Source organism: Gopherus evgoodei, chromosome 11 (assembly GCF_007399415.2).
Source record: "Gopherus evgoodei ecotype Sinaloan lineage chromosome 11, rGopEvg1_v1.p, whole genome shotgun sequence".
In the NCBI taxonomy this organism is placed as follows: Eukaryota; Metazoa; Chordata; order Testudines; family Testudinidae; genus Gopherus; species Gopherus evgoodei.
The window spans coordinates 51288185-51313648 of record NC_044332.1 but is presented as its reverse complement, the minus strand read 5'-3'; the positions used below and the strand labels follow the sequence as shown (position 1 = coordinate 51313648).

At 39.7% G+C, this 25464-nt stretch overlaps 1 protein-coding gene across 1 annotated transcript in view; it reads left to right on the top strand.

Annotated features, from left to right (window-relative positions):
- The window catches only part of KCNJ3 (potassium inwardly rectifying channel subfamily J member 3), a 199548-nt gene that overhangs the window by 19170 nt on the left and 154914 nt on the right, over positions 1-25464 (top strand). The window lies entirely within an intron of this gene.

The following is a 25464-nucleotide window of genomic DNA, read 5'->3' as shown; positions in this document are numbered from 1 at the left end:
TTTTTAATCCAAACATACTGTTTTAATTCTGAACATTGTCAGCACTAATGTAATTTGAATACACCTTCTTTGGTTCCAAAAAATACCAGTTTTTTGAGGATGGAATATTGGATAATATAGGGCCATGAGCATGTGGACAAGAGTCAACGTGCACAGGGTTGTGGCAGGATAGAAGCCAGGGGACCTAAGCTCGCAGTCCTTGAATAAATTTAGTACAGCTTCCACTGAAGTCAGTGGGAGCAGAAGTAGCTCCTCTGTCCTTATTCAACTAAAACTCCTGCTAATGTTAGTGAGTGTTTTGCTTGTGTAAAATCTTAAGGACTGACACTTGGAATGTCTATATAAACAGAACTACTATGCATATGCTATTTATTAGAGATTGGTGATATTGGAAAAAAATTCTGCAAATAATCATTGGAATTTTTAAACTTGCTTTGGCTTTGTTTTCACCCCCTTTTTAATTCAATGTTTGTAAATATTATAGTCTTAAAATGGTCTTCATGTTATCAAAAATAAGCTGCTGGGAGTATGATCTTATTCTGAAAACCCTAACTCACATGAATTTGCAGGATCAGGAGCGAGATTTATAGAAGTAGTCAAAAGTGAGATAAACATAATGAAAAATAATATATATGGATAAAGCATGAAAAAAATGAAAGAGCTTAGAGTACAATAGAGAGAATGTGAGCAGAAGATAGAAGAGGAGAAGCTCAGAGAGAAAGCAACCCAATTCTTGAATTAACTAGTTAGAGATGAAGCAGAATTAGACTATTAGAGTTTGAGAATGGAGAAGAAACAGCGGAATGCATCAGGGAAAGCAGGCTGTGAGAAATTAAATGGGAAAAGGATGGTACTGTAAGAGGAACTAAGAAAGAAAAAAGGGAGGGCCGATTTCATACAAAATACATTTGGCATCAGCACTATGGACAGTTTTTACCGTGAATCTGGTCTATAGAGAAGAAAGGATAGAAGAAGTGATACAAATAAAGAACTGAAATAAAAAGGCAGTCTGGTCTAGTTTCTGGTGCCAAACATATTACTTATAGGGATTTACAACATGTTCCTGGATTGAACAATAAACTGTGTTTCCACTACATTAAGTGAAAATTAGAAAGTTTCTCTCTTGCCTTTTACATTTTAAAAAAAAATCCTTCTCCAGTTTTTTTCCTTCTTTTCCTTCCTACTATCCCTTCCCAAAAATATACTACAAGATAAAAATTAAACAAGTTTTCATTTTTAAAACTGTCCTGTAACATTTTTAAGCATACCAGTTCTGATCTTCTCTCAGGACCAGATTATCACCTACCTGGGAAAAACAGAGTTCCCACTTACTGTCTTCTGAGTTTTTTGGGATGAGAGGCAGGATTTGCCTACACACAGACCTGGAAAAGGGCTTACCCCTCTAAATCTCGGGGATACCTGGCAGAAGCCAGGGCTGTGCACATGGACATCCTTTCCTATGCACTAGTTTCTTGTGATTGCACTTGTCTTGTGATTGCTCCTGAATCTTTCCTTGGGAAGGAGGTCAGTTACAGTGGAAGATGCTACCTGTGTAAGGTAACAGTAACTGATTCAGTATTATTTTGCCTGGGTTTCTGGGCTGATGATGCTGTGGAAAGGTTGTCACGCTCTTACCACATGGTTTTCACATAGAGGGGCTTCTGTGATCTCTGAGACCATAAAACATCACTCAGCCTCTTTCACATGTTGGAGGGCTTCTCCACACCATTTGGGTTCCCCCCACAACACATAGCTTTAGATACTGCACGCTGACTTTTTTACTTATTGGATCCATTTACTGGCCTTTTTAATGGTGTGTTAATTATAAGTTTAACTGAGATCATTGGATTGTCTTTCACCAGTGTGAGCTCTTCCTCGCTCCAAGGAAGTTACTGATGTAATATTTTCAGTAAGGGGAGTAGACTTGGCAACACACCCTACTGCCTTCATATGGTAAATTGAGGCTAATGAGGAACTCCCTTTCTGCTTTGATTTGGGGACAGCATCAGCCCACACATTTGGCCTTAAGAGCATAACTTTAAGGGAAAGGATCCTCTTTTGAAAATATAAAAATTATGTTGCTATGACTTCTGTTCATATAGATGTCACTTCTGCAATGTCATCTAATGGTCACAGTTGAATCATAACAAAGATGCAGGAAACTGTAGTATACAAACTCCTTTGGAAGAGTGACTGTATTTCTTCAACACAGAAATGTACAAAAGCAGTCTTAGGGAAACAATATGGGTTAGGACAAAAGTGACAGATTTCTCTGTCTGCACTAGCAATATGTGTTTTCATGAGGCTTCCCAGCAGATATGGTCTGAAGCAGGAATTTTTCCTTCAAATTTGGACAGCAGGTGCAGCTTGATGTATGTTTACTATAATAAGTGTATCTTAAATTGAAGAGTATCTCCGCTATTCCAGTGGTATTCCTAACTAATATGATGTAAATGATGATGACTATGGTTCCTAAGTGCCCTGCTGCCCAGCTTCAGTTATTGTGAGAGGTTGGGATTTCTCCTTGAAGAACCAGGTAAGGGTTGTATAAAAACTACTCCTTTAATTTTAAAATTCAGTAGAGAAACAAGTGGCTAAAACCAAAACAACCTTCCCCACCCTTTGGGTTTCAACCCTACAAAATACTCCTATCTATGTTAAAAGTGATCTGCTAATCTACAGCTCAGACAAGCATTAAGACTCCTGGCCTCACTGAAATCAGTAACGAAATTCCCATTGACTTCAGTAGGGCAGGATTTCAGCTCAGGCATAACCTACTGCTACAGCTAGGTTTCTGCTTGCTCCTTTGTTATTTTTAGTAGTTGCTTGAGCGCTTCTCCTAGCTGTTCAACTCAACCCTCTTGATTCTGATCTTGAGAGTTGCTGACCAAAGTGGATTGCAGCTATATAGCATCTACCAGGATCAGTCCATACAGAATTGAGGAACAATAATTCCTATTTAGAAGGATTGAAATCTTCCTGCCAAACAACCCCTGGAACCATGAAAAACTACAAACCACAAACAACATAATTGTATATTACAAACATTCCTATAGTAAAATTTATAATCTGTGATGTATTCTGTATATTGTGAATAACAGTTGCAACAAAATGCTACCCAGTTACTAACATACATATCCCCAGAGGCCACATCTAAAGTCAATGTTCATGTTACTCACCCAGCTTTTGGGTGTGTCTGTATCACTTGGAGCCTCAAAGTGGAAGTAGGACACCAAAGGAAAATAGCAGTTTCCTGTGTCGCTGCCTGCTTTGTTAGTAATGGTTTCATGGTCTGAAGAGGAGGATGTACTTCTGTATAAGTTGGTCTTGACACATGTAGCAGTGAATGTATGAGGTGGCCTTGGAAAAATGCCATTCCCACTAACACACATGCCTGCTAAATTTTGCTGAATGTAATGTAACAGCAGAAAGGAGGATACAGGTGAAAGGCAGCGGCTCCACTGGCAGCTACATTAGTGGCTGTAATACCACTAGTACTGCAAGAAGACATACCTGCAGGTGGATGGGGTCTGTGAAGAAACAGTCTGCCACTTTTCCTTCACAGAACTCAACCTGGCTAGAGCTTTTTCTGCTCTGGGTTTTGGGCATCTTTCCTTGCCAGCAGTGTATCATCTGGGGGTTTATTCTAATTGCTTCTTCCCTCATGTAGTGTAGGAGCAGTGCCTTAAGGCAAGAAGTGGCCTTCTGACAAACAACACTTTTGGGTGAACTGGTCCCTAAGCCTCAGCCCAATATGCTCACCTACAACAAAGTGACATTTTGTGCCTTGCTGAACAATGATGGCCCTAAGGGAGTATAGGAAGACAAACAGTGCTAGTGAAAGTGGGTATATTGGAATGTCTGAGACAATTCCCTTTATAGTCCCTGTTTAAACATTGCTGTTCCTGGTGCCTTCTGTAGGATCAACAGCCATGGACTTCACTCATTTGTCCACGAAATTCTCTCAGTGAGGTGCAGGTTCCCAAAACATGATTCCACTGGAATCCCTCTCAGACTTTCAGAGCCTTCCCTCAATTTAAAGCTCACCAGATTTCTTGACCTGTATCTTGGTGGGTTGTCCTGCTGCTAATGATGCACATCTTTTTGGATGAGAGCTATAAATTGTAGGTATCCCTAAAGTGATACCAGTATCTCTGATAGAAAACAAGACTACATCCTAGACTGTTACATGCACGTTTGCTGAATCATAATATTCAGAAATATCCTTGTTATTGGAGGAGGATTTGTAATGTTAGAAATAATTCAATTTGTTAACAAATGAATCCTTTTTTGTGGAAAAATTAGCTTTTACATAATTTCTTCACCCTTTGGTCTTGCTCACACTTTCAATATGGATTTCTGTGTTTTCTTGAGAGTACATTATTATTACCTTACATGATCCTTGACTAATAAGCCTAAAGAGTGGATTGGAGCTCTGTATCAAGGATGGCTGTTAGCTATCCTGGCTCTTGTATTATTCCACCTCTAAATACGTACCTTTACTATTAGGGAAAAATCTCAATAATTTCATACAGACTGGGTTGATTGTCTCAGGAATGAGAGAAAATGAATAAGTTTTATATAAATTGTTTCCAAGGAATTAAATTTGACAGTTTTGGCAAGACAACATTTAAGTTAGGCACAGTAGATTCAAGGAGTAAGAGTAACCACACCACACAGGTTTCTTTGAGTATATACTAATACAGTATTTCAATCTCATTTTCTCATTTAGTAGTAAATATTAGTGAAATAGATTCATTTTACTTATATTTGTGGAAAGAGTATAGTATAAAAACTTGTTTTACTTTAATGTAGTAAAATACATATCAGGGCACCTTCCTGGCTTTTAAACACATACATTATTGTAAATGTTGGCAACGAGGGCTAGAAATTGCTTCTAAATGCTAGCAGGTCTTTCAGAGCAGAAGTGGAGATTTCAGTAGGATTTTATATATTTTGCAACCCTCCCTGCAGAATTTTTCAGGCAAAAGGCTTTTAAAAAACCCTATGTTGTCAGACTATTTGGAATCATCAGTAAAATAGTGTTAGTTGCCTCCAATGTACTGCTTAAATGATGCAGGAATAAACAATGGAAGTTTTAAAATGTCCTGCTCTTTATGAATATACACACTGAAAAGAGCATCAGGCCAGTGGAATATTAAGCAAATAGCTGGAATGGTTCTTGTTGTCTAGAACTAGAATTTCATTTTCTATTATATGCAAAGTAAAGCTTCTTTTCAGCATTTTTCACAAATGTCTTGTGAAATTCAGTGAACAAGTCATTAAGTTTTGTGTTTGAATGAACATGGTTTGCAGATCACACTAGATGGAACTAATGGCAGTATTGGAAAACATCTTGTGATATGCCTCATGTGACCTATCCTAATCAATCTTTGTCAGGCTCGACAGATAGCACAGAACAACTTCAATACTTGTGACTGTTTAGATGGGGAAAAATTGCAATGTGTGTTGATGAAGTTCAGATGAACTTCAGGCGTTTTTGTAAATGACATTGGTGGCAGAATTTGAACCAAAGCATATCCCCCCTCTCTTTTTTTTCCCCTTTGATGAGAGTTTCAATTGAATCTTTCACAGAGCTCTAGTTCAGAGAGGTTTTGTTTTATTTAGGCTGTGGCTCAGTTTAGCTAATTTTTACTTTCACTACTTATCTATCTTTGTCATAAAATGTGTGCTTCTTCTTAATGTGAAGTTTTTGCTGATTGAAACCAAATACTGTCTAACTGTTACAAATGTCTCCTCTCAACAAATACCCTTCAATAAAAATGAAATTTCATGGTGTCCAAGATCTGGTGAATCAAGTTTTTGAAGAGTAGCTTTACATGCTTAATACTTTCACCTGTGCTTTCATAGAAGTCCTTACTTGGTTGACTAAAGAGTTTATTGCTTATCCAATTTATTGATTAGCCAGTAAACTTTACTGCTGCAGTAAAGAAAGGTGGAAAGTATGCAGTATGCCAAGTTTTCTTGTTAAAAAGAATACAGAAATCCTAAACTTTTAAAAAATATACATTTGATAGATCAGTAATTTTAATTGGTTAGCATCAACATTTCATTTCAAGTCTGCATTTAGTGTAAGTTCAAGACCTTTATTTTTGATGTTGGTCATATGTCATATATATGATAAGTCTGTGAATTCCATTATAATCTTCAGTGATGATAATATGAGGTGAAGGTTAGTAGTTTAATGTTTCATTTTAAATGTAATGAAGGATGAAACATTTTTGCTATGTCAAATGAACACATGAGAAGCAATGATTCAGTGATAATCCTTATTGTCCGAATCCGAGCCCCACTGAATTCAATAGCAAAAAGTCTTATTGACTGCAGTGGAATCAGGAATATGCCACATATCTCAAAATGCACATGTAGAAGGGACTGCTTTTTACTACATGTTAATTACCACAGTGATTGCATGATTGAAGATAAGCAAGGGAGTAAAATTTCTTATTCACTAGGATTTGTCTCTGTTGCTACTCTGTCCAACATTGTGTCCCCCTTTTAAGTTCCCACAATGTGGGAAGTGTTCTTGAAGAACTGCTGCCTTAAAAGTCAGCAAGAGTTTTTCTGAAGGAGTTGCAAGCAAGGGATTGGGATAGTGTTTTTTGAAGCTACATTTAATCTAGGTGTGGGTGTCAGCCACTTAGGAAAGAAGCCCCCCATCCCACAGAACCTATTTCCATGCAATGTGGGATTGAAGAAAGAAAGCAGGGCATGGTCTTAACTATAGAATACAAACCTTCCCATCCTTCTCTGTCCAAGTTGCAACCTGTCTGATAGCTGATGGAATGATAAGGGGCGTTATCTTTTTGCTGTAATGGGAAAACCATTTATTAAAATGTTGTTGAATTTGTTACCCCATCTATCCTGGCAAATGGTTGGTTCCTTTTTCCTAAGGCGGAGTATCCAAAAGTCAAATATAAGGCATATGCAACAATGTACTATGCACCTGTTCACATGTTACATAATGCCTTTTTATTATTCTGGTGTTTCTCTCTGTACACAAAGATCTTCTCTGTAGCCATTAAATAAACTATTGTTTGCCTAGAGAACTGCTTTTTTAAAACTTTAAAATCTGACTCTAATTTCAAATTCACAGTTATCAAAATATTTTATTTTTAGTTCAGATGCCTCACTCTCTTCAGAGGATCAGCACAGGGGTGAATTTCAAACGCAATGCATTTATATTTAGAATAGTATATTGCTTTTCTTCTGTTTTGCATCTACCTTTTTTTATTTTCAGACTGATTTTACATGTCAGCACAGAAGATATGATAACATAGTATATCTGAATTTCAAAACATTAAGCAGACCTGTAACATAGTTAGTTTTCTGAAGCTGCTTTCTTTTTTTATAAAATTGACTTGCAGACAGTCATTACCATGGAGAAGAGATCACTTCAGAAACAATAAAATTATCACATGGGGGAGTTGTGTTTTCCCCTTCAGTTGTGAAGAGCTCACAAACTAATCCTTTGTGGTTCATATTAGACTCTTATTCCAGTGCATTTGTTAATACTAACACGACACAATGAACAGAAAAGGCCTTGCTTAGTACTTATTGTTTCTATAGCTTGAGTTTAAATGGAAATTCAACCCATCTGCCTAACTCATTCAGATTTCTTTGTGCTGGGAGACTACAGGATTGGTCCCTATGTTCACAGTACTTTTCAAGAGCGTATTGAGATTAAATTTACCATAAAAAAGAACAAAAACTGAGTTCTATAAATGGGTGGTTTATAGGATTAGGCCCATGGAAGACTTCTACCTATTAAAATCATTCCATTTTAATAATCTAATTATAATGAATGAAGTAAAAAAAAATCCTTAGTTGAGAGAGTGTAAATTACTAAAGCTACTGTGCTGTTTTTAAAGACAAGAATTCTAGTGAACATTTGAAGAATCTTCATTTCTACTATGTATTCAGCATTCTCTGTCATCTCATTGATACTGATATGCCAGATATTGCATCATAGAAAAATCCAGTATATGAGGTTGAAAGGAAGAACGTTATTTCCTTTGGAAAAAAAAAGGCAAAACAAAAACCTGTGTGAAGGAAAATATGGAATTCCAATTATATTAAGAAAAATATGAGAGAGTTGGAGTCACGAGAAAAGTATCAGGGGAACAATGTAGCACTCAGGTTTTTTTAACATTGTGTTTTATATTTTGAGACTTTTCCCTTTTTTAATTCTTACAGACATTTATTTGAAAAGATCTTTAAAAATGAAAAGTTTTCCTTTAATACATGGGCTTAAGCAGAGTTGGAAATAAAACTGTTTTAAATGTGAAATTAATGTGCATGACTTTCTTCCTGTTACTTCAGGGTGACACAGTACAAAATGCTCAGTGACAATACTACAACAATGTACCCTGTCAACAAACAGGGAGAGCCATCAGAGAACAGCTTTATGATCCAAAAAAATAGAGAATACAACAAAGCAGAAGACTTCTCACAGTTGCTCTCGGCACAATGCTGTTATAGAAGGCTAGACTAGGTTAGTGTTTGAGAAGAGGTGATGGGAATAGGTGGGAAAGCTGTCCCAATTAAACAGGGACGGATAGAAAAATTAGAAGAGTTTTCTCCTTTGGGAAGGGAGGCAGGACTCCAATTATGGGGAAGTGGGGTAAAAGAGCATAAAAAGTGCAAAGTACAAATATATGTATCTTCTGAACCTCTGTGCAGACCAGTACATATCAGTATACCTTTTCTGTTCTAAAGGCTGTAACCAGAATGGCTGGAACACTGGAAGATGCACAGGGAAGTAGACTTAGATGATCATATTTATGTCTCTCCTATCTGTAATTTTTAAGTTATGAATTATCAGGAGAAAATCCAAGTTGGTGGTCTTTCTGTGGCAGCTCTGTAAATCCACTGCACTCTTCAGCTAATAGTTGAATTATGAATTTACTGTAATTCCTTCCTGTCATGCAGGGAAATATAACCCCTTTGTCAGGTACTTTTCCATCCACCCACTCATCTGTGAGACAGAAGCAAAATAAATTAGGCAGATCTTCCATTTCTTTATTCCCATCTGCTAAAGCCTAGTCTGTCACTTTTTTAAGAGGGTCTATTCCTGTTACCTTCTGTCTAATGTTAATGCATTTGGAAAGTGCTGAACTGTGATCGCCTTTATTGAAAGGACTAATAGACTCTGAGTATGTAATCGTATCTGGCACATCACAATAATATATTTGGTGGTTTCATGATGTGACACTTATATTGCAGAGGATGCAATCCTTTTTGTCCTTGAAAAGCTTTTGTGTAATTATTACTCATCTCCCAATTCTGTTCCTTATCTCACATGTTGTTACAATACATGTTTAAATTGTGGATAAAAGCCTATGCTTAGGAAATGCTTTGGGAACCTGAAAAAGTAGGTTGCCAACATTTTTGGATTATTCAAAGAAAGCTGCAAAACAATTCCATGTGGCTCTGCCAGCTTCATCAACCCTATCTCAGATGCCTACTTCTGAGATGTTTGGGGCCAAATTTTGTTATTACTGCTGTAAATCTGGAGTAGCGCCATTGAAGTTATGGTGTTATTCTAGGTTTACATTGATGTAACTGAATGATTAGTACTGCCTTCATTTTTTCTGTTCTTTCTCTTTGGTATTTGAAGGTCAGCTTAGCATTACTTTGCTTCTCAAAGATTGTGCAAAATTTGAAAAAAAAAAATAAAAAAAAAATAAAAAAAATAAAAATAAAAAAAAAGGAACAGCTAAGGTGCTCAAGAGTGGCCATGACTCGTGAGGGTAATTTCTAATAGTTAAGGACCTGAAAATCATCATTTGATTGATATATATATATAGTCTCCAAAGTATTAAGATACCCTCATAGACGATGTACAAGTTTTTAAAGTGCCCACAAAGCATTTCTTTTCAAATTTTACTGAAGTGCTGTCCCATTTTTATGAAACGTTGCTGTAATAAAGATTGTTTTTAGACATCTGCTGTTAATATAGGAATAGCAAAACGTCAAGAAATTGTTGCTGGAGAGAAATAATGTTTGAGTCTTATATTGGATTTCCATCAGAGGCCTCAATTGCTACATATACTTAGGCACTCATATCCTTTATAAATTGCAGTATTATCCTGCAATTTACTGATAAGCTACTGAAAGTGTTACAAAGTGAGCATTTCATCAGAATGTGAAACACGTCGGCACCTAGTAGGAAACTGGTTCATGAATTCATTCTTAAAGCTTATTAAATGTTGTTTTTAAAATGTTTAAACAATATCTTCTGAGCACAGAAATCAAACAACCTGTCACATATTAATAAAAAAAGTTAGAATATATTTTTCATTGTTTATAAAAACCATGTTTTCTGAATGATGAAAATTTAGATATCCCCTTCAAAGAGCTTTCTCAAATATAAATTCCTTTCTAATAAAAAAAATGCCTAAGTGATCAATGAAGTGCAGTGCAAATGTGAAAGCTGCGCATAATTTATATAAATACTAGTCTTGTTTTAAAATATGTGAGGCACTAAGTATTGTCCTCAAGGTTACTCTCTTCATATTGTTGCTTAAAACTTAAGGAACTTAAAAAAAAAAAAAAAACTGGTGACAAGCAAATACAAACAAATTGTATTTCCCATTGTTTCTATTTTATTATCCAAGTTGTCATCTCCAGCACAGACTCGGGCACGATGGAGAGGGGCAGGGGAGTTTGTAAAGCACTTGGAGATTTGCAGATATAATAAATGCTAAATGTTTATTATTGATTTCAGCACAAAGAGACACATACATTGTAAGCAACTTCATAAATCCTAAGTAGGGTTCTGAGCCTTCCAGGTGCTGAGTATCTCTTGAGAAATACCCCGTACATTGTTAGTTTGGGAGCTAAATCAGGAAGGGTGGCCAGGGAGAAGCTAATTAGTGTAGTAAGAAATGTGCCACCAGCTGTCTCAAGGACTAGATAAATTCTACTTTGTCCCTCTACTTTTTAATAGACATTGGGCACTAACGTACATACATATACATACACAATTTTTTTTACATTAGTAAATCTCAAAGAGCTTTATAAAGGAGGTAACTATCATTGTCACCACTTTACAGATGGGGAAACTGAGGCACCACCATGAATTGACTTACCTAAGGTCACACAGCAGACCACTGGTAGAGCCAAAGATAATACTCAGGCATCCTGAATCCCAGCCCAGTGTGCAATCCACTAGACCAAATTGTTTCTCATTAGAGTTTTTGTTGTATGCAGTGATGTTACTTGCGCGTTGTCCTAGTGGCAGAAAGTTTCAAGAAGCTGGGACATAGTAGGCAGCCCAAGCCACCTGCAACTTCACTTGACCAGAGAGACATGGTCTGTCTAGTAATGTCCCAAAAGTTGGCAGAGCTGGCTTAGGAGGAGGTGAAACTATGCCCACTAAGAGATGTGCTGATTCAGCATTTTACCTGAGTCCTAGAAAGAACTCAGAGCTGCTGTTCTCTGCAGGCTGATCCATAGTAGGAGGTGGGGATGGTGGTATTGCTACCTGCCTTGTCTCTAGCCTGTCCTTTTAGGGGGCCAGGTTATGAAGAAAGTTGTGAGGAACCACATAATTGGAAAGTCTTGAATGTCACTGATTCTTGTCAGTATGTTTTACGCTAGAATATGTGACAGAGATAGCAATGTTTTCTGTGGTTGATGATCTCACAAAGGCAATGACTGGATATCCTTTTTGATTATTTTATATCTGTCAGTAGTCTGATTGATTTTAAAGAGGACTATGATGGGGTGGATAGGATCACGTTTGATTATTTTCATCCTACCTTTCAAAAATAGTGCTGACGTCAGTGATGTTTCTTGCTATATAGGATTTATTGTATGGGTTTTTCTGGGTTCCCTCTGTCACCTGTCTTATTTAATGTTATGTGAGGCTGTTCAGGAGATGATGAAGTGGTCTGTGATACTATCAGCATGCAGATGCACAGCTGTACATCTTTTCATTGAATAGAGAGATTGCAGTGCTTGCACAATTTTTCTTAGTGAGGCTGTACTTGGACTTTCAGAAAGCCTATGACAAGGTCCCTCACTAAAAGCTCTTAAGCAGATTAAGCAGTCATGGGATAAGAGGGACAAATGGTCAATTTCAGGATGGAGAGAGGTAAATAGCAGGATCCCCTAAGGATCTGTAGTGGGACCAGCGCTATTCAACATATTCATAAATGATCTGGAAAAATGGGTTAAATAGAGAGATGGAAAAGTTTGCAGATGATACAAAATTATTCATGATAGTTCAATTCAAATCTGACTATGGAGAGGTACAAAGAGAGATCACAAAGGGAACTGGGTGACAGGGCAACAAAATGGCAGATGAAATTCAGTGTTTATAAATGAAACTAATACATATTGGAAAACATAATCCCAACTAAACATAGAAAATTATGGGGTCTAGCTTAGCTGGTACCATTCAAGAAAGAGATCTTGGGGACTGTAAGGGTCCGGTGCTGGGGCTTGTCCCTCTCAGGCGCAGCGTGGAGCCAGGGCGCATCCCTACAGGCAGCAGTCCGTGTAGGCCGAACCCCTCAGCAGGGCTGAGGGAATAAAGGGTCTGTAAACAAGGCAGAATCCCAGCCTTTCAGCAGGCTGAGCAAACACCAAGTCTATAAGCCTGGCCCTGGGGCAGGGTGGGGGCAGTAAGCCGTTCAGGCTCAGGCCTGTCAGCAGGCTGAGCAAACACAAAGTCTATAAGCCCGGCCCTGGGGCAGGGTGGGGGCAGTAAGCAGTTCAGGCTCAGACTCTTAGGCAGGGGCTGAGCAGCAGTCTAAACCATAAGTCCATACAGAAGGCCTCCCCAGGCCAGGGAGAGGGGGAAGTCTGCCACCCTTGGAAGGGTGGCAGGGGGGACGCAGGCCCTCCCACTCCACTGCGTCCCAGCCCGGGGCCCTAGCAGCGGCAAGGGTTCACTGCAGTCAGTGGGGAATCCTGGCTGCAACACACTGACATTGGGTCAGGGTCTCCTAGAGCCAGACTGGGGTCGGCTACCCCCGGGCCACTTCCAGTCTCCCCCTCTGTAGGTACCTGTCCTCTGCTGGCATTGTCCGGCGGGTCCCAGACCATGGGCTCCTCTGGATACTGGGCAGCGGGAAGCTCCAGCAGCTCCTCCAGATACTGGGCACGAGGCAGGTCAGGCCAGCGCTCCTCTGGGTAGTGAGCACGGGGCAGGTCAGGCCAGCACTCCTCCGGATACAGGGCCCGAGGCAGGTCGGACCAGCGCTCCTCCGGGTAGTCAGCGCGGGGCAGGTCAGGCCCGGCGGGAGCTCAGGCACCAGCGTCTGTCCTCTCCGACAGCCTGCGGCCAACTGAGCGCTGAGGCCGGGCTTTTATACTTCCTGTTCCGCCCCTTGACTTCCGGGGGGCAGGGACAGGCGGCGGTGACTCCGCCCACTGAGGCACCTGCTCTGGCTCGTCCCTCTCAGGCGCGGCGGGGAGCCAGGGCGCCTCCCTACAGGGACATTTTGCATAGTTCTCTGAAAACATCCACTCAATATACAGTGGCAGTCAAAAAGTTAACAATGTTAGGAAACATTAGGAAAGGGATAGATAATAAGACAGTAAATCTCATAATGCCACCATAGAAATCCATGGGATGCCTACACCTTGAATACCCTATCTCAGAAAAGATATTAGAAATGGAAAAGGTACAGAGAAGGTCAGCAGAAATGACTAGAGTATGGAATAGCTTCCCTATGAGGAGTGATTAAAAAGACTGGACCTGTTCACTTTGGAAAAAGAGACGATGAAGGGAGGAATATGATAGAAGCCTCTAAAATCATTAATGGTGTAGAGAAAGTGAATAAGGAAGTGTTATTTATCCCTTCATATAACACAAGAATCAGGGGTCACCTAATTAAATAAATAGGCAGCAGATTTAAAACAAACATAAGGAAGTGCTTCTTAATACAGCACAGAGTCAACCTAAGGAACTTGTTGTTGGGGATGTTGTGAAGGTTACAAGTATAAGTGGGGTAAAGAAAGAATGTAGATAAATTCATGATGGATAGCTCCATCCCTGGCTATTAGCTAGGATGGTAAGGGACACAATCCCATGCTCTGGGAGTTCCTAAACCTGTGACTGCTGGTTGCTGGGATGAACAATGGGATGTATCACTTGAAAACTGCCCTGTTTCTGTTCGTTCCCCCTGAAGCATCTGGCATTGGCCACTGTTGGAAGACACAATCCTGGGCTAGATGGACTATTGGTCTGACCTAATATGGTCATGCTTATGTTCTTAATTGGGCAGTTAACAGGATTTTAAGATCTTGCCGATTCTAACAACATCTTATCCAGGTAAAACACTTACTGAGGTATTGAGACATATGTCTGCTGAAAAAATATGCTTTCTTTTCTATATTCAGAAAAAAATATAACTCATTGTGTGGTTTTTATTTATCAGGTTTTCCCAGTGTTTTTTTTTTCTTGGACTTCTGTGTTGTTGTGAATTATTCTAAAGTATTTATATTTGAATATTTTGAATATAAAATGCTAAATGAAAACTTTATTTTACAAAGCTAAAAGGGAAACAATGTATATTAGGAGAAAATAAAAAAGTTCGAACTATCGAAGATCTAGAATGGAAGTTGAGTGGGTGGACTCGGTGGTTGGAGCAAATGGTGTGCCTACTGGTTACAATCAGCTGTTATTGATCACTGCTTTTTACATAGTTAAAGTGATAGGAAACAAGCAGCTGAATGGATGAAAGTAGTGAAAATAGATAATTCTTCTAAAATAAAATGTAAATATTTGAAGGTAATGCTATGGAGCCAAATAAAGATTTATGCTTGTCTGAAATGCAGAAAAAATATATTTTTTTGATTTGTGAGGCCATTTTCATGAGGAAATGTAATTGTGAATGGAGAATTGTCATTGAGCCAGTGTGTTTCTAGTCTGCTCCCACAGGGGTTGGTTCTTGGCTCTACACTATTAAACATTTTATCCATTTTCTGTAAGAAAACATAAAATCATCCCTGATAAAGTTTGCAAGTGACACAGAAATTGGGGGAGTGGTATATAATGAAGAGGACAGGTCACTGATACCGAGCAATCTGGGTTGCTTGATAAACTAGGCACAAGCAAATAATGTGCATTTTAAAACAGCTAAATGTAAATGTATACATCTAGGAACAAAGAATATAGGCCATACTTACAGGAGAGGACTCTATCCTGGGAAGCAGTGAGTCAAAAACATTTGAGGATTATGTTGGGTAATCAGTTGAACATTAGCTCCCATTGTGATGCTGTAGGTAAAAGAGCTAATGTGATCCTGGGATCCATAAACAGGGACATCTCAAGCAGGAATAGATACCTGTATATACTTTACATATATATTTGGCTCTGGGGCAACTGCTGCTGGAATACTGTATCCAATTCTGGTGCCCATAATTGAACAAGGATGTTAATAAATTGGAGAGGGCTCAGAGAAGAGCCATGAGAGTGATTTAAAGGATTAGAAAACATACCTTATATTGAAGGACTCAAAGAGCTCAATCAATTTACCTTAACCAAGAGACGGTTAAGGGGTGACTTGATTACAGTCCATAAGTATCTATGCGGGGAACAAGTATTTAAGAATGGTCTCCTAAATCTAGTAGAGAAAAGTATAACACGATCCAATGGCTGAAATTTAAAGCTAAACAAATTCAGACTGGAAATAAGGCGTAATTTTTTAATGATGAGAGTAATTATCCATTGGAACAATTACCAAGGGTTGTGGTGGATTCTCCATCACTGGCAATTTTTAAATGAATATTGGATGTTTTTCTGCAAGATACGCTGTAGGAATTATTTTGGGAAAGTTCTATGGCCTGTGTTATACAGGAGGTCAGACTAGATCAGAGGTTCCCAATGCGGTGCCCGCAGGCACATCTAAATGTGTGTTGCATTAAAATAATGGAAAATGTGAAAGTAAAATCATGGAGGACAGGACAGTTGAATTCAGAATTTTGGGGGTTTTATATTACTTTCACACCAGTTAAGCCAGCTCAGCATCAATTAAATGTGTGTTTTGCACATTCAGTTGTTTTGCTCAAAATATATAATGGGGTAGGTGCTGAAAAAGCAAATAATTTGATGAAAGTATATTGTTATCTAGAGGTAGATGCAAAAACAGTAGTATCTAGTTGGCAGACAAGGGACGTTATTGTTATCTTGTGTTTTACTTACAGAATTGCAAGCTTTTCATTTTGGACAGTGTTTGCATTTTAATGTTTGAAGCATAAATATGCTAATAAGGTGAATTATATAACGTTTTGTGTTTCACTTAATACAAGGTTCATGTATAGGTTATTCCCTTCACTTTTTCCCCCCTCAGACTGATGTTTGGCTTGTTTTTCTGGGTAGGGAATAGCCATAACAATCCTGATGAGACAAAAGAGAGAAATGATAGCAAAGAGATTTTAATATTATGAGTTACAGTCTTTTGGAGCTTTCCTTTTACCTTACATGACCTGAATGCCTGGAAACCAGTCATGTCGTTTAAAAACATTTTGTGCATCCTTTAATCCAATGGTATTTAACCCTCTGGGACTAGCCTTCATTTACTGATTCTGAGGCATACATAACATTGACCGTATGTGGTGTGTGTATACATGTATTTCAGTTTTTTCATGGGCAAGTATTGAAGTGATAAGCATGAGTTAGTAATCACTGCGGGACTGACTTGTGCAATGATCCAGAAAACTTAGGCGCACTAAACTGTGATCTCTGATTGTATCATAAATCTGAGCAATGCTTGCAGCAAGTAGAACATATCTAACAGGAAAATATTAATTCCCAGATCCCTAAGCACATGTGATTTATATCCCTTGTGCAAATGAAGCATTTTTATTTTCTTTTTAAAATATTGTATCTTAATGTAGCTTAAAAGGAGTGCAAGTTAACCTTTAGGTAATTGTAGTAAAATGAAAGCACAGCCATGGCAGGCAATGATTTATTGCATCCTGCAAAATCCATGAACATTGTTTAGACATTTGTATAGAGGAGAAGAATACTTCCATTTCCTCACAAAGTGATTTTAATGCTATAGTGGCTATTTTTATCTCTTCAGTGCTGCAATGCTCATGTCACATTCTGTGTGGGATGCATTTTTATCACATTAACATTGAGAATAATCTTGAAGGTGTGGATTCTACTTTGCAAATAAAGTATTGAATTGCTCCCTTCAAGGGAAAGGAAAACTCCACAAGGAGATCTGTGTGAAATTTCTCTTCTATCATCCTGTCCTTGATGGGAGTATAAATTGGAGCAGCGTGAAGTCATGATTTTACTCTTCTTGTATACTGTGTTTCTTGCTGCTTTTCACAAGTGTGAACTGTAGATTTCCTTGGCAAAAAATACAGAAAGAGTATTTTTGGCTAAAATGGCATCCTAATATGTGTATAAAGAGAATAGCTTCTATGTAGGCTTGGAAAGATTCTGTTTAAATGGTTAGTCATCAGTAAATGTCAATTTTATCTGATATGCAGAAATTGACAGAAATGCATCAGTATAATCAGGAAGCACAGCCCTCCCTCTGCATCTTTCACCTACAGGGATATAGTATCCTGTTCCTCACATGTGTATAGGGCCCCCCCTGGAATCCCACTGTCACTGGCCCCATTTGCTCACTCACCAGCTGGGCGGGGCCTAGTGGTGAAGGTGCAAATTTTCATCGCTACTTGTTGGGTGCAACCCTCCAGGAGGGACTTAAACCATTTTAGTGCCTGACCCTGGACCTGACCCACCTCTCTCACGTGACACAGCAGAATCTTATGGTCAGCAGTGCTGAGAGCTGCAGAGACGTCAAGGAGGATATCCTCTATCTGTTAACTGCAGGAAATCATTCATCAGTGTCACCAAGACAGTTTTAGTTCCATTTCTGTTTCGGTTGTCATCTGTAAGTTCAGGTAAATAAGAGTTGTTAAACTTCTGTTTATCAAACGTATTCTCTTAAAGTCTGCATTACGGCATCTGTTGGGGTCCGGGTGGAATTGGTTAACCACCATGTAGGAATTGAGTCTAACAAATAAGTTTTTTATAATTGGCTATGAGATTGTGGTCCAGCCATTATATAGTAATTTGTTTTCAATGTTAATGTGCTTAACCATTCAGATTCTGGATTAGATTGATTTTGATAAAATTCTTTAGTTGGAATTTATAATCAAATGGCCAGCCATCTTTTTAGAGTTCTTAGGATCTGTAAATATTGATTTTTTTGGTATTTAATGATTTAACTCCAATCCTATATTGAGACTAACTTCATTGGTTTGTTGAATTGATCTGATAGCTGTAATACTTTTAGTTTAGTTTAATATTATTAACAGTAGCTTTGTTTGTTTTCCTGTTTTGAATTTTAATAAAATAAAACAGATAAAATAAAACATTTATTTCAATAAAGCAATGTGAGTATAGAATCTTTGAGGTGGGATACCAGCTTGTCAACTTAAAAGCGTGATCAGTTCCCCCTAATTAGTCTTTGGTTTCCCAATGACTTAATGAGTTACAGATTTCATTATGTGAGCACGGGAAAAAGGCATAACAATACTAAGAGTATTCCTGCATTGGAGTGGAAGGTGTCTCCTTGAGCTGGCAAGCACATACCCTGCTAGCACCAAGTGTAGCCATGGCAGTGTGAGTGGTGGGAGGCGCTAGCGTCCTCAAGTACGATCTCATCCAAAACCCTAGCTACATACTCAGGAATGTTAGCCCCTCCCACCACTCGCACTGCCTTGGCTACCCTTCTATTTTTCGCATACTAGCTCAATCACAGAGAACTGGAGTATGGCTCCTTGAACTGAAAATTATATCTTCCAACTCCAGTGTAGACATACCCTAAGGTTTCCATTGAGATGGACACTGACCACTAGCAATCTTACAAAAGCAGTGAGCATTGCAGGGATCAGACATACTATTCCCTTTTTGGAATGGGGTAATGCCAGCGTATCAGTGTTCTCCTTTTTGATTTGTAAATTTTCATGAGACTTTCTTTGAGAAATACGGAAAATAAAACTAGTAAGTACAGTGATGCAATTTTGTTGGTGCCTTGCCTCCCACATCTTGGCAAAGAAGTGGGGGAAACCATCTTGACTAGATAGGTGATTCAAGAATTTGAGCTTTATTACATTAGCTTCTCCATTTCTGCACAGAACCAGTCTTTCTTTCACCACTCCTTTTTTCTGGGTGGTGGTGGTTTCCATTGTTGAAATTAGAATGCTTAATAACGTTGTTCATCTCTAAACAAAAATCAGTCACATGACTAAGGTAGGTGTGAGAAGCTATAGAGACAGTGTTATGACCTCTTGCATAGACCAGCCAGATTGAATTTCTTAAGTGATGCATCTCTTTATATGGTAGCACAGTTAGTTGTGTCCACTGACGAGTCTTTGATTAGAACAGATTCTCGTATTCAATATGTTGCAGCGCATGCCAGGTTTAGCATTAACAAACCTGAGTTACATATCAGCAGGAAATAGTAAATCTTTTATTGTATTTGGATCTATGTCCTGGCAAAAACTTTGCATTAGCTGCTCATAAGGATTTGGTGTTTTCAGTAGTTAAGGTCTCTGCTATCTGTCATCTATCAAAAAGAAGCAGTAGCTTGAAAACTGACAATGCTATGCCCAAGTGAAAACTATTTGAAGAACTGTCAACCTTCAATCCCTTTTTAACAGGGATGGTGAAGCCAAATCCCAAGGGCTATTGCTGGAAACTTCAAAAGTCAGGTTTCACCAGTTGTGCATGGCAAAGGGCCAAAGAGATTTATTTGTATATTGTTGATCAGTAACACAGTAGTATCATCTGTGATGATAGAACAGTAAAATTTTGTTGTGAACAGGGAGTCAGTTAATACTTTGCCTTTTTTCCCTATGGAAATATTTCTGAGTCCTTTGTTCTGGTGCGACACAGCCTACAGAATCTCGCACATGCTGGTGCATACAATGTATTATGCGCCACATAGACTACAGTGTGTGGAAGGTCAGGAGTCATCTGTAACAGTGTTTTCTTAATGGTGAGTCCTAGGAAGGTTCTAGATTAACCCATCACTGTGAGTGAGCCTGCCTCGCACTCATCCAACAGCAGCCTTCTGTCCTACAGGCTGGGCCTGACTTCCTATTCCAGGCATTGCGACCTGGTGCAGGGGTTCGCGGCACCGCTCAGGTTTGAAAGCTCACCCGTATCATTACAAATGCCCTTTTGCTTTGTTTCTTCCTTCAGGTCAACATGCTGTTGCAAAGAGCATCATTGATTTGATCACTCTGCAACCACCACTGCCTCAAAGATTGGAGTGCTTTGCCTGGACTGGCAGGGAAAAGAGGGTGTGGCTCCTTTAAGGGTCTCCCCTTCCCTTGCGGGTTGGCAGACAAAGTGGCTGGGATTGGGAGACAGGGAAAGGCATCACCTGAACTAGTGGTTGGCCAAATGGGCACCTGGGCACCTGGAGGAAGGTATATAAACTCTGTCCCTCCAGCTGGAGCCCCCTCTCATACCTCAAGTATCAGAGGGTAGCCGTGTTAGTCTGGATCTGTAAAAGCAGCAAAGAATCCTGTGGCACCTTATAGACTAACAGACGTTTTGGAGCATGAGCTTTCGTGGGTGAATACCCACTTCCTCAGATGCATCAGGTTGCATCTGAGGAAGTGGGTATTCACCCACGAAAGCTCATGCTCCAAAACGTCTGTTAGTCTATAAGGTGCCACAGGATTCTTTGCTGCTCTCATACCTCGATTATCAGCTCCTATCTGAGGAATTGTTGTGGGACCATTTGTTGCTCTGCTGTGGGCGTTGCACTAGTGTCTTTTTTGTGTACCGGGAAGACATTTTTCCTCAAGGCCATATTGGCTGAGGTGAGAGGGGAAGGTGCTTTTTGCCTTCCCCACAGCAGCTTGGACCCAGTGGGGTAGGTCAGGAGGTAAGGTTCCAGTTGCTGCAGGTGATAGGTGTCCAGTTCAGGTGCTTGTCTGGTTTCCTGATAAACCAGAACTAGAAGTGGACTTAGGGAAAGGTGTTCCCTAAAAAGCTGTGGAGTAGGAGTTGGGGTTGCTAAGGGAGACAACCCTCTCTCCCCAGACTCTTAACTCTCATAGGAGCGGCATGTGGAGGGGTAGGGGGATGACAGCAGCCCTCTAGCTGGTGGAAACAAGGAAGGAATCATGACGTGCACATTATTGTTGGATAGTTCCCAGATATGTCAGTTAATAAGGCTGCAGCCTAACTAAAACACATTTCTTGCATCTTGTCTTTCTTTCCTGTATTTTCAGGACAAACACTAGCGCTAGCCAAAGATTCCAATGGAAGCCAGTGAAGGGCATGGTGTATTAATTTAGATGGAAAATATATAGGCCCAAACAGTCAAAGGTGTTAACATAACCTATCACTTTCCAACATTTAAACAAGGTTTGGGGCTTGGTAACAGAGGCCTCAGCCTGCTTAGTACATGGTGCAAACACCATTAAAAATCCTTTAAACCTTTTATTAAAAGTACAGGGGAGAAAAAAGGAAGAACAATTTAAAGCATTTGAAATGTGAAATATTAACTAAGGTTTTGATTTTAATAACATCTTTTTAGCTGGAAAGAGGTTTCAGAAGGAAAAAAAACCTCCTTGTTAGCCTTTTAGATTATTTTAAAGATAGCAATAACTGTCCTTTTGTGGAAGAAGAGAAGAAATTAATTGAGATGGGCTGGAACAGTTGTTGCTGTTAAAGTTTGATCCCGTTTCCTAGAAGAGAAAATGAGAGAGAGGGAGAGAGAGAGAGAGACGCACACACATATGCACGCACAGACAGCAAAGATAGAAAATTCAGCATCTATGTCTGTTGTAAATTGTCACTTGTAACCTCACTGCTGGAAAAACACAAGCACAGCACATGATTTTATCAGCCACTTTAAGACCTGGCAAACTTGTGTCAGCATTGGGATGTTTAAGGCATTGCTTTTACCTTCCTTTTTCTGACCACATGGTCACAGCGGTTTTGGCTTGCTAAGCCACTCTTTTTAGAGAGAAGAAAGAACAAGAGAGATAGGAAGGAAAAGGAGATACTGCGGTGAGAGGGACAAACAAACTCTCACATCCCAGGTGGTGTTGGGGATTTAGTTGGAGTCCATGGAGGTGCAATGTCATATGGGTCTCTCAGTCTGGCCCAGTCTAGTCGGGACATCTCTCGCAAATAAGATGAAGACGGCCCAAGGTCTCCGGATGGGTTGGCGTGGTAGCCATGAAGCTCGTTCCAGTAGCCAGTCTCTATCTTTAAGGACTCCAAAAGGGAGTGTTGGGTGGAATAGCCCATTCACTCATTATTTTGTCTGTCAATAAATTTTTGGTCCTCAATTCTTGTTTACCAGAAATGATCCTAACAAAGTCCTTTAATTATATCAGTAGTCTTTTTGATGGGACTAACTCATTCTGTCTGTGTCTCTTTGACACCTTTTCTCATTAATATTTGTTGTCATAGATTATTGTGACATTTTATAAACTTTCAGTTTTCACGATTGAGCTCACCATTAGAGTAAATGTTTAAGTCCAATTATACAACAGGAGGAATGCAAATCCCTTCATTGGGTGTAAAGTCAAAATATACACCTCAGGGAGAGTCTGCTGTACTCATTAATTAAAACTGTAGCTCTTCTTCATTAACAGATGAAAATTAACTGGGATAAAATAGTATATGTATTTCAAAAGAAAAACATACATAAGTCACCTACATGGGAAGAAATATTTGATAATGGGCTCTTTAATGTAGTAGAGAAAGGTATTACACAATCCAATCACTGGAAGCTGAAGCTAAGCAAATTGAAACTGAAAATAGAGCATCATTTTTTAACAGTGAGGGTAATTAACCAGTAGAACAATTTACCAAGGATTGTGGCTGATCAGATGTCTTTCTGAAAGATATGCTGTAGGAATTGTTTTCAGAAGCATTGTATTATACAGGTCAGACTAGATTATCACAATGGTTCCTTCTGGCCTTCTAATTTATGCATATAATTACATCTTAGATTTGAAATAGGATATACACAGTTTGAGTTTATTTCTGTCCACTGTTGTTGAACTGTTCTATTAAGTATGATAGATACTGTTATTACGTGTGAAAAATATTTTTCTCCCTGCCATGAGATGTTTGTTTGTTTCATATTAATGTACAGTATCCAAGGAACATTGTTTAATCTAAAAGCTCAAACTCTGCAGTATGCAACTGATGAACCACATTGAAGAAACCTCAACCTGACTACCAGATTTGTCCCTGCAAAGAAGTGTGAGCTCAGAGATAGAATTTAGATGCCAGATTACTTGAATGTACGTTTTTAGGGTTTTATATTATATATATAGATATAGATATAGATATTACTCCTGAGGGAATTCTGTGCCAAAAAAATTAAAAATTCTATGCACAATATCTAAAATTCTGCAAAATATTTGATTTTCAATTATTCTGGTAAGTTTTTTCAAAATACCCGTCAACAAGAAATACAAACAACACAGAAGATTCATGAAATGTTTTTTGGCAAATAGATTCCTTACTAGGCATCTTAGCACATCTGTATGGCTTCACAGAGCAGATGGCAAGACTGATATTTCCATCTATGTCAAGGACAGAAGATATTAAGGATATGTCTATGCAACAAAGAAAAACCTGTAGTAGGCCCATTCTAGCCAACTTGGGGCTCAGGCTGTGGGGCTGTTTCATTGTTGTGCGGACTTCTAGAGCTGGAGCTTGGGACCCTCCTACCCTGCAGGGTTGTAGAGCCTGGGCTCCAGCCCATCACTGTACAGTCTGGGTCCTGGGGGAGTTTGACTTAGTGGGATAGGGGGGAGGTCTGGGTTCAGGCGGCTTGGTAGGGTTGTCCACACGCAGAGGGGTGGGGTTTGACAGGGTAGGAGTTCCAGTTCAGGGGGGATTAGTGGGGAGGTGGTCAGGGGGTGGGGGTGAGCGTCTGGATAAAGAGGGTGGGGCTTGGCAGGGGTGGTTTGGATTTGTGTGGGAGTCCAGAAGCATGGAGGTTGGGTAGATGGGGGCAGGCCCCATACAGTGACCATGGCAGGGGAGCGATGGTGGCAGAAAATGGATGAAGAGTGTGTGGAGTTTTCTGGAGCCGGGGGAGGTTCCCGGAGTGAGTTTGACCTGTCCTCAGCCCCAGCTCCAGCCCCAGCCCTGAGAATGGCTCGTGAAGGGGAGAATAGACTTCTGCTCCCTCCTTCCTGCCCACCACTTAGCCAGGCCTAGGAGCTGGATCCTGCGGTGGGGTAGGATCCGCTGACTGGGGCATCTCTAGCGCTGCCCCTCTCCGTCTCCAGGCGCACCAAAATATCAAGTGAGAGGAATAGAGTCTTGCATGCATACCTAGCCCCGCCCTCCGAAGTAGTGATTTACATCTCCTCCAGCTGTTCCTGATGTGCCCTTCATAAACAGATAAGTAAGAGTTAATAGAACAGAAGTACTTCATACCTCTTTTGCCTCTAAAGGGTTAACAAGATCAGTGAGCCTGGCTGTCACCTGACCAGAGGACCAATCAGGGGACAGAATACTTTCAAATCTTGAGGGAGGGAAGTTTTTGTGTGTACTGTTAGTTTTTGGTTGTTGTTCACTCTGGGAGCTCAGAGGGACCAGACGTGCAACCAGGTTTCTCTCCAGTCTCTCCGATAAAGGCTCTTATAAGTTCAGAATAGTGGGTACTAGGCAGATAAGGCGAGTTAGGCTTATGTTTGTTTTCTTTATTTGCAAATGTGTATTTGGCTGGAAGGAGTTCAAATTTGTATTTTGCTGAAAGGATTCTAATGTGTACTTGTATACTTAGGCTGGGAGGGTATTCCCGTGTCTATAGCTGAAAGACCCTGTAATGTATTCCATCTTAAATTTACAAAGATAATTTTTACTGTTTTTTCTTTCTTTAATTAAAAGCTTTTCTTGTTTAAGAACCTGATTGTTTTTTTTTATTCTGGTGAGACCCCAGGGGACTGGGTCTGGATTCACCAGGGAATTGGTGGGGAGACAGGAGGGAAGGGGGAGAGAAAGGTTAATTTTCTCTCTGTGTTAGGATTACTTTCTCTCTCAGGGAGAGTCTGGGAGGGGAAGAGAGAAGGAGGGAGAGAAGGTGAATTTTTCTCTCTGTTTTAAGATTCAAGGAGTTTGAATCACAGTGATCTTCCAGGGTAACCCAGGGAGGGGAAGCCTGGGAGAGGCAACGGTGAGGGAAAGGGTTTACTTTCCTTGTGTTAAGATCCAGAGGGACTGGGTCTTGGGGATCCCTGAGCCAGATTTTTGGGGGACCAGAGTATACCAGGCACTGGAATTCCTGGTTGGTGGCAGCAGCGCTACAAGTACTAAGCTGGTAATTGAGCTTAGAGGAATTCATGCTGGTACTCCATCTTTTGGACGCTAAGGTTCAGAGTGGGGAATTATACCATGACAGCCCCCTTCCCTTGGGACCACTACCTGGGAGGTGCGCATGAATCAGTTATTCTGCAGAGAAAGAC